The sequence below is a fragment of the Solea solea genome, chromosome 8, assembly GCF_958295425.1.
Source record: "Solea solea chromosome 8, fSolSol10.1, whole genome shotgun sequence".
NCBI classification, from domain to species: domain Eukaryota; kingdom Metazoa; phylum Chordata; class Actinopteri; order Pleuronectiformes; family Soleidae; genus Solea; species Solea solea.
Window position 1 is genome coordinate 2892477 of NC_081141.1, and position 14678 is coordinate 2907154.

Genomic DNA, 14678 nt, shown 5'->3' on the forward strand with positions numbered 1-14678 from the left:
ATATAGTAGAGTTCATAGAATATGATAGAATAGAAGAGAAGATCATTTACAGAATTTTATAGAGGAGAGCATTGGGTGGTTATTAATAGAATAGAATAACAGGTTCAACTATATACTGTAGAAGACTGAATAATAAAGGTAGCATTACATTAGAGAATATACCAATAGAATAGATTAGAGTATACATATATATATGTATATACACATGTAGCCAAACGCCTGTGCAGTATCTCACCCTCCAGACATAGCACACAGTGAGTTTAACCAGCACCTCACTGACTGTGTGTTAGTCTTTATAAGTTTTTAGTTTACTAATTGTACCTAAAAAAAAAAAAAAACTGCTCCGTGTGCACATGGAGAATTAAGACAGCGGGGGCAAAGGAACGCCAAAAAGGCCAAATCTGCATTGCACATTTGAAAATGTTAAGATTTTCCACTTCCCTCTGATGCTGACTGAACGACTGCTCTGTGAAGCAGAGCCACAGTTTCTGAATGCAGCCTCATCAAGAGGCAGAGAGCCCAAAACTAATCCCCTAAATAAAACACCACACCGTGGAGAAGAGAGAAGACAAGTGCAGCTTTATTCAATACAATATGATTGTGTTATTATAGCTCATACTATACTATACTATACTATAAACTATACTGTACTATACTATATTATATACTATACTATACTGTACTATACTATACTATATACTATACTATACTATTCTGTACTATGCTATATACTATACTATACTATACTATACTATTCTGTACTATACTATATTATATTATATACTATACTATACTGTACTATATTATATACTATACTATTCTGTACTATACTATATACTATACTATACTATTCTGTACTATTCCATATTATATACTATACTATATTATCTACTATACTATTCTGTACTATACTATATTATATACTATACTATTCTGTACTATGCCATATTATATACTATTCTATACTATTCTGTACTATTCCATATTATATACTATACTATACTGTACTATACTATATTATCTACTATACTATACTATTCTGTACTATGCCATATACTATACTATACTATACTATTCTGTACTATGCCATATACTATACTATACTATACTATTCTGTTCTGTACGATACTATATTATATACTATACTATTCTGTACTATGCCATATTATATACTATACTATTCTGTACTATGCCATATCCTATACTATACTATATTATTCTGTACTATACTACATACTATACTATTCTGTACTATGCCATATTATATACTATACTATACTATTCTGTACTATGCCATATCCTATACTATACTATATTATTCTGTACTATACTACATACTATACTATTCTGTACTATGCTATATACTATACTATTCTGTACTATGCTAAATACTATACTATGTACAAGACTAGACTATACTATATACTGTATACTATACTATATTATACTATATTGTACTGTAGTGTACTATACTATACTGTACTTTGCTATATGCTATACTATTATATACTATACTGTACTACACTATGTACTGTACTATACTATACTTTGTACTTTACTGTATGATACGATACTATATGATACTACACTATAATGTAAAGTGCACACACACACACACATACACAGTGCTTTGGTTGTGAATGTTCTGCCCTAATTTGACAACGGTATGATAACGACGACCTCTGATAACAGAAATATTGCCACTGCTCTCAGATGAGTGAGGTAAAAGCTCTGAGTAGAGAGATTATGTGTCATCCATGGCCCACATCTGTTTGTGTGTACACATGCAGATGGCTGACATCATCGCGAACACCTGGATGTGACTTTGATTTCCTGCCAAATAGGTGAATCAGGCGGACAGCCACTATTATGGTTGTCATGCTCTGATAATAGTGTCAATTGGAGTCTGACATGTGTGCCCTCACAGGAGTTTAGATGAAGGAGCAGACAGACGTCATGTTTTATGTGAGTGTGTGTGTGTGTGTGTGGGGGGGGGGGGGGTTGACTGTGGCAGTACAGTGTTATTATATAATGGTACAGTTTGGTTCATAAATACATATTTTATTGAATTGGAATGATGTGAATTAAACAATAAAATACTTATTCATGAGCCAAACTGTATCATTACTGTATATAATAAAACTGTAATTCCACAGTAACTCCTAGCATAAAACATGACGTCTGTCTATTACTGTATGTCTTCAAACACAAGGAATTTCTTTCATAGCCTATTTAAAGATGTGACTTGTGGTTAAACCTGGTGTTCTTCAGACTTGATCTGATGGATCCACGTCTCTCTTCACGTCGATGTACAGCTGCACTTTACAACAAGCATTGATACAGATGTTGATGAAACTACGGGAATGAAAGAGGCATTGTTTTTCCTTGAGCTGTGTCAGTGTAGTCAGGTCAAATCCATTTTATTGGTATAGTATTAAGGCACAACGTTGTAGCACTAACATCACTGATTCAGAAATGTCCTGTCTAAACCTACAACCTGGTCTCTCTCCTCTGTCCCCCATTTGTCCCTTTCACCGCAACCTGTCGAGGCACATTTTTTTCTCTCCACTGATGCCCAGTGCTTTGTTCGTTGTGTGAAGTGTTGTCGTTTCTCTTCTCTCTATAATATTGTTAAGGTTTTGATTTGAATTAAACATACATTATCTCAAGGTACAGTATAGTTATGATATTATAGAAAGAAAAAGGAAAAGGAAACACTTCTCTGAGTGTAGTGCTGATACAGTATGTAAACGTGTGTTAGAATTTTCTGTGCCTCATCATAATTACAACATTAAAAAGGGGAGTACTTCTCAGAAATATCCACAGATATCAAAAAACACAGAACCTTTGGATCGACTCCACCTCCATAGGTGGCGCTGTATCTCTCTATATGCTAGTGCTTATTGGATCAATTTTCCGGATGACCTTTTTTACGTCACAGAGAAACAAACAGTAAACCGTGAGATGGATGGTTGCTGTGGTTCTGTATGTCTGGTGCCTGCTGTGCATGCTAATGTGATACTCATTAGATGGAGCGTGGCTCTTGTGGTTGCCGTGTTGATTTCCGGCAACAAAGACCATTGAGGACGTTTTGGTGCATGCTCAGAACGCCAAGTCTGACTCCAGTCCAACTGAGCGTAGTCGGACTATGAATCTCATTTTCTAGTTATGTTAATCTGACTAAGACTGGCTCGATTTTAGTCAGACTAACATATTTGAATTTGCCTCACCTCGGCATGGTTAAGTTGCGTTTCCACTAGCATAGTACCTGATACCTGGTCCTTTTTTTTAGTACCTGCTCTGGCGAGGTTTCAAGCGAGCTGAGGCGATACTATGCCAGACTGCCGGCCACTGATTGGTCAAGAGTGTCTTCACAGGAAGAGACGTCCGACACAAGAATCGAGCCGAACGATGCCGAACTGTAGATCAGTTAAAAAGACTTAACAATCCTAAAACGTGGGTTAATCTCCAGCAATTACCAGGGAAATGTCTAAAATCCGATCATGGAGGAAGAACTGAACCAGTAGTTTTAATGAACTGATTCTAATGATTCAGTTACACTGAAAACAACTGCTTTACAAGTCTCTAGTCACTTGATTGTGTGTGTGTGTGTCACATGTAAAACAAAGTCAAGGCAGTTTCATGCAGCCGTGCAGTGATGACTCCGCCCACATTGAGTAGGTACTATTTTGTAGAGGAAAAACCTAAAACCGTGACATGCTGAAGAGAGTCGAGGTGAGCTGAGACCATAGGTGGAAAAGGGGCTTTAGTCCGACTAAAATCAGACTTTTAACACAAATGTAAACGCACTATTTTGGACCAAAAGGGACAAACTAAAAATCTTCTGAGTTTCAATGAAGTGAAGGCTGCATAGATTAGTGCGGTGGTGGAGATTCAGCTGCAACTTCACAAATAAATGTTGCTCAATTTAACACATCGCGCCGTTAACATGGACAAATTCATCTGCTTCAGTTAACTGACTGAGTCGCGTGTTATGAGCTGAAATTATTTCATACATGTAATAACCTAATCATGCTGCCCTTCTTTCATTTAACACATTAGTATTCATACATAAAAGTGCATGCAATCTGAAAATAGAGAGATGAAATATTTTCCTTATCAGTAAATAAATCTACATATTTCTTGAGTTTTGAAGTCCCGACAGGAAAGAATGAGCGCTAACAAAGAAATCCGGCCTCTCCATAGTGTGTCCTCTTAAACACGGAGCTGAGATATGCAGCTCTGTGCAAGATGCACACAATTACTTCAGAGGCGAGGTGCTTTATTTACATATGCAATATGCATAAGCAAGGTTACTGTGAGGGTGAAATAACCGGCAGATAGAAGGAGAGAGAGAGAGAGAGAAAGAAGGAGGGGTTTGGAGTGTGTGTGTGTGTGTGTGTGTGTGGTGATGATGGAGAGCGGGTGTGTTGGGCAGGTTGGGGAGGAGGCAGAAAATTGGTGTTATCAATATTTAACCAACCCTTCCAGCATATTTATGGTAGACAATAGAGCAGACATGCAACTGCCTCATGTGAGCGGAGGTGTATTTATTACACACTGAAATCGAGGCTGTAAATAGGATGTTCATTGATACATCGCTGCCTCCACTTGGTAAAACCAGCCTAACCGTTGGTTCTTACCAAAATAAAGTATTAACATATCTGCTAATTGTGTGTCAGGGTCTATGGGTGCTTGCCAAATATTCATTAGGGAGCTTTTTCTACATGTGGCAAGCAGATGTACAGTATGTAATTCAATCAGTTTGGGAAGAAAAGGACCCGAAAAGCAATGAAAAGAGGGAGAAGGAATAAAATGTCTGGAGTTTTCCCTTCTTCTTTTTTTTTCGCAGACCCATGGCCTCTGCGAAAATGTTTCCATGTGTTGTGTCTGAGCACACGGAGAGCGAAAAGAAGGGAAAACATTCTCTCCTCCAAACCACATGCAACAGACTCCAACGCAAGCCAAATAAATCTACCCTGTGTTTCAGATCATGTGACACTTTTTTTGTGCTTTGTGTTATTCCCAACGTATCCTGTTTCACCCCCACACACACACACACACACACACACACACACACGCACGCATACAGTAAACTGCATGCACATGCAGAGTTTCCACTTCCTGTGCGTAAGATCACCTGTACAGACAGAGCGGCGTGCTTTAACGCGACATGCTCGGGCAGGAAAACAGGAAAGGGGAGTTCAAGGGTGTCTAACATGAAATAGTCACAGCGTTAGGGGAAACCCAGAGCTCAGGGCCCCGCTCCAGTTTCTGAAGGCGGCAAAGTAAAAGTTTCACAAGTTCACTTTCCTACCCCTTTTTTTATTTTTTTTTTTTGTTGCTGTTGCACTGCCATCATGTGCTTTATTTTTGCTTGTGCAAAAAAAATGTTCCAGAGATATGGAGCATCTGTCTGTCTGTCTGTCTGTTCGGGGACAACACGAGCAGGGTTGATAGGGACGGAGGAGCGTACATGCAGTACAGGACCATTTGGACACTTTGTGTTTCTGTTTTTGGATGAAAAAAGTTTTCTAAATCTCTCAGAATCTCTATGTAAATAATAACTGACACAATACTCACTAACACCTGACTTTTGACCTTTTTCACTGAACATATTTACCAACCGGACACTTTATTATGCAACTGTCAATGCAAATAACTCGCTGAAGTTCAAACTGAGTCTGAATATTTCAGAAAGGGATGAATTACTGCTCTAAAAAAGAGAAAACTATCTCGTGAGCCACAGTTCTCTGGTGGAAAATGACCAGACTGAGGTGAAACGTGTGCGACAGTGACTCAAATAACCTTTCATTGTCAGGTGTGAAGAAGACTGGCTCTTAACACACAGCGAGTCGAGTCCAGCATCTTCACTTTATCGTGTGTCCCGTGTGCCTAATAAAGTGACCCAGGAGTGCAGCTTTGAAGCATGGTGGATATCATGGAGGCAAGATGGAGGCTTGTTGCTGACGTGAGTAACTTCTGTGACATCTTAATTCATTTTAAAGAGACATATTTATTTTTATTCATGCTGTTTTTTCAGTTTTTATCTGTGATGTTAAAAAAAGCATTTGTACTGGGTTTACTCTTTAAAAAAAAACCCTGTATATGTGCTTATTTTAGCATACAAATAGCAGGACGGCATGAGGACAGGGGGTGTATATGAGGAGGTGGTGTGTCGCTGGAATAGTTGGAACAGTTAAATTGATTTAAACACTTATTTACCTGCCAAAATATACTGGTGCGTGATTCTCTCTCTCTCTCAGCAGCAACGGTGCTTTGTCGCCATTAGCATTAGCACGGTAATCCGTCAGCGATGAGCTGTGCAGAGTGAATATGACGTCTATCAATGCTCACAGCTCCGTGTGACACCACAGTACTTTTTAAATACTGAATAAAACTGCTACACAGCTACAATAAAAACAATGCTAATATGCTTATATTTTTTGTTACGTGCCTGCCAGTGACACTTGGTCCGAGGCCTGAAACTGCAACGCTAATTCCGCGCTTTTTATGTCCTCTCTTAGGGGGGCAGGACCTCATTCCCAGAATGTAAACAGTGTCCGCCATCTTTGCTAACAGTTAGCTAACAGGACCAAGTGTCACTTGTGGGCACGTAAAAGGGGAAACTGAGGTTGGGAAGCTCAATTTTTACATTAGTCTTAAAACTGTAATGCATAGCTGTCAAATATAAACAAATGTCCTTTTACCTTTTGTTAGTACTGCACAATCAAACCTTTTCAGCAGTAGAATTCACTAATTCTACTTTTGTGGGCCTATTCTTTGAGTTGTACACCCCGAGCGCAAAGTCAGTGTTGACATAAAACCAGTCTCTTCCTGTGTGCTGCACGAGAATGTCACCGGGTGACACGAGGTCCAAGCTGATAGGCTTATTTAGCAATTTGTGAACTCCTTTGACGATGGTTTGAATATAAGTGACACACCACTGTGTAATAAATGAGCTCCAATAATCAAAGATGGCCAAAGCAAATGTGCAAAGAAAAGCAAACCTGGTTAGCTGGTTAGCTTAGCTTAGCTTAGCACAAACAAAAACTAAAATCCACTTCTTAACAAGTTGTTTGTTTTAATATGCAAACAACAAACAATTAAGAAAAAATGTTTGAAAAACTATTTTGTCCACGTTTTCCGGACAACTTGATCCAGCAAATGAATTATCGGATCGTTCCCTCCTCTAATTCCGACCGACGGTTTTCCCATCCGCATGCTCTATTGTTACCTGGTCGTTATGGCTATACGTGACAACGCGATGCTGATCAATAGCCCCGGTTCTCTGCGGGGGTAACACACTGTTCCCCCCCGCGCGCGTCTGACAGCAATCCCGAGTCCATTTACTGTCAAATGGGCTCCACTCTCGGTGCCTGAGCTCAGATGCAGATTTATGCCAGAGCAGTGCCGGTTCTTGCATATTAGATGAAAGCCTTGTTTGCATATACCCGCTCACCCACCACCATCCCTCCCTCCCCTCCCACCCCCCCCTTTCTCTCTCTTCCTTTTTTCTGAGGCGTCACTTTAATATGTATGCAAATGGGCTGCGCTCCACGGGCAGATATGTGTGGAGTCCTGTCCTGCAGTCAGGAGGTGTAGGAGAGATTGTGTTTGTATTTATGAGGCATGGGCCTCGCCGCTCTTGGGAGAGAAAATGCTGCGAGTCGGTGGCGGAGGCTCCGCAGTGCAGGCGGAATGCAGATATGCCAATAACAGAGGTCATGGTTGCCACTAATGATAACCGAAGACAATTAGACAATAGCGTCGCTGTAATGTAGCCTCCCTTACAAACGTCTACATGTAAACACACACACACACACACACGTAAGGCTTCGTAGCGCCGCTCTGGAGGGGATAGTAGAAGTAAGTAATGGAGGGAGGAGATGCTTCTTCTGGAATGTTCTGTATATTGCAGCAGCAGCTCTGCTCGACCTGGAGAGGGAGTTTCTGGGTGATTGGTGTGGGTGAAATACCAATCTATCGATCAACCCCAGATCCCCCCCCGACGCCCCCCCGGTGTCCCACTGCGGCTGAGGATCACTGTCAGGGGCTGAGGCGGAGGAGACAAGGTCAGGTCACCCACGAGAGAGCCACCCTTAACCCATTTCATCAGCCCGATACGTCGCAGACAGGCCTCAAAAGTGCGCGGTCGATAATATTGCGGTGACCGTGGAAACCAAAATAAGTCAAAAAAGAAAGACTGTGACACTTATCGCGTATAAACGAAATCTCATGATTTATGATTCACGTCGTAGACCGAAGTAAGACAAAAATGTCCAATATTATGTTCAAGACATTAGAATATCTTGGCTTGTTGCCAATTGGTGATCGACTAAGGCAACACACACACACACTCAGGTTTGTATAGCTACTCTTCTGAGGACACTGCATTGACTTCCATTTGTTTGTAACGCCTAAACAAAGTGTCATCAGCTCGTCCGAAATTAGGTTCTGCCTCGTTAGGACCAGGTTCTGGTCTCCACGAGGACTACTGGTCCTGACAAGGACAGTGTTTATGCCAGAAAGTGTGTCCTGAAGAGGCAACAAATACAAGTACACACACACACACACACACACAAAGAAAGAGAGAGAGAGAGAGAGATGTGTGCAAATCACTGTCTCTCCCCCTTTCTCTCTCACTGGCACACACACACACACACACACATACACACAGTTTCTGTGTGTCTCTCCTTCTCTCTCCCTCTCCCTCTCTTTTTCTCATTCTCTCTTTCTGTATCACACACACACACATGCACACACACGCACAGAGAGAGGGAGAGAACTGTTCTGTGTCTCTCACTCCTCCACCCCTCTTTCTCCTTCCCCTCTCTCTCACTCACTCACTCACACACATACATTTTCTGTGTCTCTCTCACTCCTTCCCTCTCCTCTCTGTCTCTCTCTCTCTCTCTCTCTCTCTCACACACACACAGAGCGAGCCGTTCTCTGTGTCTCTCTCTCACTCCTCCACCCCACTTTCTTTCTCTCTTTTCCTTCCTCTCTTTCTCTCTCTCCCTCTCTCTCTCACACACACACACACACACACAGAGCTGTTCTGTCTCTCTCTCACTCCTCCACCCCCACTTTCTTTCTCTCTTTTCCTTCCTCTCTTTCTCTCTCTCCCTCTCTCTCTCTCTCTCACACACACACACACAGAGCTGTTCTGTCTCTCTCTCACTCCTCCACCCCCACTTTCTTTCTCTCTTTTCCTTCCTCTCTGTCTCTCCCTCTCTCTCTCTCTCTCTGTCTCACACACACACACACACACAGAGCTGTTCTCTGTCTCTCGCTCACTCCTCCACCCCACTTTCTTTCTCTCTTTTCCTTCCTCTCTTTCTCTCTCTCCCTCTCTCTCTCTCTCACACACACACACACAGAGCTGTTCTGTCTCTCTCTCACTCCTCCACCCCACTTTCTTTCTCTCTTTTCCTTCCTCTCTGTCTCTCCCTCTCTCTCTCTCTCTCGCACACACACACACACAGAGCTGTTTTCTGTCTCTCACTCCTCCACCCCCACTTTCTTTCTCTCTTTTCCTTCCACTCTTTCTCCCTCTCCCTCTCTCTCTCTGTCTCACACACACACACACACACACAGAGCTGTTCTCTGTCTCTCGCTCACTCCTCCACCCCACTTTCTTTCTCTCTTTTCCTTCCTCTCTGTCTCTCCCTCTCCCTCTCTCTCTCTGTCTCTCACACACACACACACACACAGACACAAGCACATCCCCTTCCTCCATCATGAATAAACCATACTGTGTCTATGAGTCATATACCACCCCCACATCTCTCTCTAACCCACTCCCCCTATTTGCCGCTGCTGGAGTAAAAACGCTAATTAACGTGATGGCTAGCTGCAGCTCCTGTCAGCAGCTTGTGGGGGCCTCTCAACTAGCTAGGCTCCACTGGTCTCTGCTCTCTCTTTTTTCTCTCCCCAACCACCATCTCTGGAGAACCGGGGGCCCCTCATTCATATTCAGCCCCAGTCACAGGCACCTGGAAGCAGCCAGCACCACCACCACCACACAACCCCCATAGTGTCTATCACCAGCCCCCCAGTCGAGCCCACCTCCTGTCAATGCGAGAACCCCCCCCCCCCCCCCACCACCACTGATAAAAGACGCACACACACACGCACAATTATTCCATTTTCTCAAACTAGAATCCACTCGGTGCACAAGTGGAAAAACTCCATTTAGGAGATGTGCGAGCGAGAAACTCCATCTAGGAGATGACACAACTCAACTGATGGGTTGAATCACCCAACGATGGAGAGAGAGAGAGAGGGAGGGAGGGAGGGAGGGAGGGAGAGTGAGAGAAGCAGCAGTGCCTTGGTGGACTAGCTCGGTAACCATGACAACACAGCCGGGAGAGCGAGAAACAGGAACATACAGAATCTGTTTCTGCTGAGACTTGCACATGTGGCACAGGACTGCTTCGTGAAGGGGAGGCGTGTGTGCGCGTGTGTGTGCGCGTGTGTGTGTGCGTGTGTGTGTGTGTGTGTGTGTGTGTGTGTGTGTGTGTGTGTGAGGCCCTTATGAAACATACATGCCTGCTGCTGCCTCTCCTGCCACCACACTCACACACTCTCAGTCCCAGAACACGAGATATGATGGTGAAAGTGAAGCAGACAAGAAAGTAGCAGGGCGCTTTTTAGAGGTTAGTGTGCAGTGTGACGACGCAGCGATAAAATAGAAAGAATTAAAGGCAAAATAGAGCTAAATTTCCCCTCTCCAGCCACTGTTTCTGCCTACTTTCCTTCCCCGTGCCTCTCCGCCGCTCCCCTTCTGCCTGCCTTTTCTCTTTCCCTCCTGCTCCCGCTTTCTACAGGCTCAGCCTAACCTCCCCCTCCCCTTTCCTCAAGGGAATAAAGGTCGTAACGCAAATGATTACTCAAACCCGAGTTGCCATGGAGACGCGCGTCACGTGACTAGAGCAGGCATGCATAGACCACAACAAAGAGGTGGATCAGGGAACCAGTGCTGGAAAAGAGCTGTAGCTCTCGCCTTGCTGGTGCCGTGGTGCATTTCACTCAAATTCAGGCTTTTTTTAAAAATAGGCGAGCGAGCAGCATGAAACGCGAAGGGGGGAGAAAAGCAGAGAGAGAAACACGGGGCACACAGGGAAGAGAACGCTGTAATGAATCTAGGCTGTAGCACTGCAGTGTGCCATATATTCTACCATTCACTAGCATACCAAGGGTGTGTCCTATTCATCATGTCCTGCGTGGAGGCAGAGCTCCGGCGCCAGTTGTCTGGAATTTCTGTGAAATGGCGTCAGTCGTAGAAATGCGGAGGGTGTCGGAGTTGTGTGTGTTTCTAAACTGGGACTTTGAGGATGAAAACTGGAACTTTTGCGTGTGCCACACTTTGAAATGAAATGACCCCCCCAAACCCCAAACCCCCAACCCCCAACCCTCCTCTGGAGCTGTAGACAGGGATATTTAAAACTGTAGAGAAGTGGACACAAAGTAAATGAACACATTTACCTCATAAAGGTAGAATATGCAACACCACGCCCCCCCTCCCTCCCCTTAGACCTTATTTTAAAGCACTGGCTGAAGAAAACATTGCAGGCTGCTGAGTGTGAACGGTCAATGTGTCAATCAAAAGGAGGAAGCAGCACCTGGAGCAGAATGAGAAGGTGGCCTGTCCCGACAGGATCCACTCATCCTGGATCCAGTCCACCCCCACTGAGATTAGTCGTATGCCCCGGGTGAACCCGGCGACCTGCGACCATCTCTCACAGACCAACCGACAACCGACAACCCCCCCCCCCCCCACACACACACACACAGAGTCTGGTTTCCATGACTTCAGAGGACTTGCCTTCACTTACCTGGAGACTTACTCTCATCTTAACCATAACTACCACTGGCCTAAAACATACAAAAACATGTTTACACAAAGCCCGTATTCCTGAATCTCGACCTAACCCCAGCTTGAACCCTAACCACAACTGTTTTCCAAACTCTAACCAGAGCCTCAGATTTTCAGAAATGAGGACCAGGTTTTGAGCCCCTATAAGGACTATACTGGTTCTTCAAAAATGTTCCCACAGGATTTCACACACACACACACACACACACACACACACACACACACAGGTATTCTTCCACAGATACTGCACTGACTTCCATTTATTTTGTACAGCATTTACCAAGTTGTGTACACATATTCATAATTAATTAGTTGCTTATTGGTATGTAAATTAGTAACATATTGGCTCTTAATTAAGTACCTATTAATGCCTTATTATTAACAAATACATGTTCCCTAATCTAAAGTTGCCTCCTTGGTTCATAACTACTAGTGAATTAGTAGTGATCAAGATGTCACTTTAGTATGGGGAATATATTATTATTTATTTGGACACTATTAACACTGTTGTGTTTTGTTATGTAATAACGGACCATATTCATTAGGTGTTATTAAGGGAGAATAACTATTCATGTGATACTACCACCTTATAAAGTCCATAAGCAACAACTTCCTTACTTACTACTAATAAGCAATACTTCTGAGATTATTGACGGAAAACTCTTAGTTAATGGCTTACTGGTTGTATAATAAGGCCATGCAGAATAAGGCATTAATAAGTACTTAATAATGACTAATTAAGCAACTAATGCATGCTAGTATGTGTTCCCTAATCTAAAGTGTTTAACCAACCACATCTTAACTGTGAAAAAGCCCTTAAAAGTGGTGAGGAGCGGCCAAAATGTCCTCACTTCCTGTCATTTGTATGTTTTTGTCAAAATCAACAAGGAACCTTTTACGAGTAAGAATATGTTGATATGCAGTCAAAAAAAAAAAAAAGAAGGAACTTTCATTTATTTCAGCGAGCACGAGCGGAGCAAAAGGACGGGGTGGATTTTTCTCCGGTGAAGTCACCACATCTGCGGTCATGAGCAATGTGTGCCTCACTGGTCTCTGTTCTCTTTCCTCTCGGAGCCCAGAGATGCTCAGGCAGAACACATCGACTCCAAAACTAAAGGGGGTGTGAGTGCGCCCCTGTGTGACCCCCCCCCCCCCCCCGCCCCACCCTCGCAGCACTGCTCTGCCTGCCTGCCTGGCCATTTCTCTCCAAAGTCCACCTCAACTCCCATGAGGGTTCAGGCAGCAGCTGAGTGTTCAGTGCTGTCTGCAATTATCCCGTGTCTAGACGACGTCTCGTGAAAGACAAGGAGATGCAACGCTGTGCACAGACGCTGCTGTGTGCAGGAAAAAAGGCCCTGGCAACAGACCACGGTGTCACCCAGTCAGTGATGGTAACCCCGGGAACTCGTGCCAAAAAAGGCCCCTCTAAAGAAAATGAATACTAGATATTTTTTGTCTGTAATAAGCAAAAAAAACCCTGCCAATTTGAACAAGTGAAAATTCTCTTGGTGAGATTTCTTGAAACAAAAGAAGAGTGACTCATTTTACTACTATTGTGATGTTTTTGTGTCTCAGAATAAGCTTATGATGCTCAAAAATAGTAGTTTCCCCTCAAAAGTAGCATCTTTTTTGTTTGTTTCAAGTGTATTTAACTCATTTTTAGTTCTATGATTGTGACACTGGTCTAGATTAAAGTCCAACACCTACTTGAAGTGAGATTAGAAACAAAGTGTCTTGAAATTAGCAGTCCTGACTCGTATTAGGCAGCGCATTGTGAGTTGGGCGTGTTTACCATGCATTTTTGAATCTTTGAGTTTTTACAGTGTAGACATCAATAAACAAGCATTAATGTGTTGTTTCTGATGAATTTTTCATCAACATTATCAAAAAAAAAAAGAGTGCAACTATTCTCCAGGTCAGCACAACAGCATTTTCTACTGTGAATGTATTTTGAAAAGACACTCTGATGTGTTAAATGTTAAAATGCCCTTGTACTGCATTGAATTCCTTCATTTATTTCTTTTTTATTTACAGAACGCAACATGAATAAGACTGTATTTTTAGTCTGTGGCGCGGACGATGAGGAAAAATGGTGTCAGGGACTAGTTTATTTATTTATTTATTTAGACATTGCAGAGTTGTTTTTTTACACAATTTAAACACAGAGGGCATGAACTAAAGCAACACCATAGCGCAATCGTTTATGTCGGTTTTCAACATGAAACTTCCAGCACATGTGGAAGTTCTGCCCTACAAGGACGGGATTCTGAAGAAACTTAAGAGAAAGACACAATGGGTTGTGCTGCCAGAGAATGAGCAGGTGTGGTGGGAAAGACCCATGGGCTTCAGGGAGAGAATAGATCAATAACTAATTTCAGTACCAAGCTTCACTCGCACTGTTTTCCAATAAATGCTGGATGGAGAGCACTGGCTTAGCCCTCCCCCCCTCCTCTATCTCTTCTCTATCACTCTCTACGTGCAGGGATTGGACTCTGGAAGAAAGCTGTTTTTTTCTCTCCCCCCTCTCTCTTCCAACGTTTGTTATTGTTAGTTCGGTGGATTATGTTCTTACATCGAGTGCGCTGTATGATTGTAATCCAACGTTGCCATTTCCATGTGTCCTGCCACTGTATCTTTAACGTTTTCCTCTCACTGCTCTGCCTCCTGCACCCCCTCTCCCTCCCTCTCCCTCTCTCTCTCATTTGACCAAGGCCAGTGTAGAGTTTTTGTCAAGCCTATGCAGGGAGATTCAGTCAGACAGGAGAGTGAAGCGTGTGTCATGCAGAGCTGCTGCTGC